Raw genomic sequence first — 203 nt, forward strand, 5'->3', positions numbered from 1 at the left:
TTTCCAAAGCGCGAGCAGGGGTGGGTGCTCAGATTCTAACTCGGTCACCTCAGGAGATCCATGGTGATATTAAAGCGAGAGGGGGGAGAAAAAGCCCCCAACCAGGTGACCCCTGAGACCCCCCAAGGGCGCAGCGAGTGCCCAGCAGAGCCCCCCCGGGTCACTCCTCACGGGCTGTCCTTGGTGTTTAGATCTGAGACACT

Source organism: Chaetura pelagica, unplaced genomic scaffold, assembly GCF_000747805.2.
Source record: "Chaetura pelagica isolate M959 unplaced genomic scaffold, ChaPel_1.0 scaffold592, whole genome shotgun sequence".
Taxonomy (NCBI): domain Eukaryota; kingdom Metazoa; phylum Chordata; class Aves; order Apodiformes; family Apodidae; genus Chaetura; species Chaetura pelagica.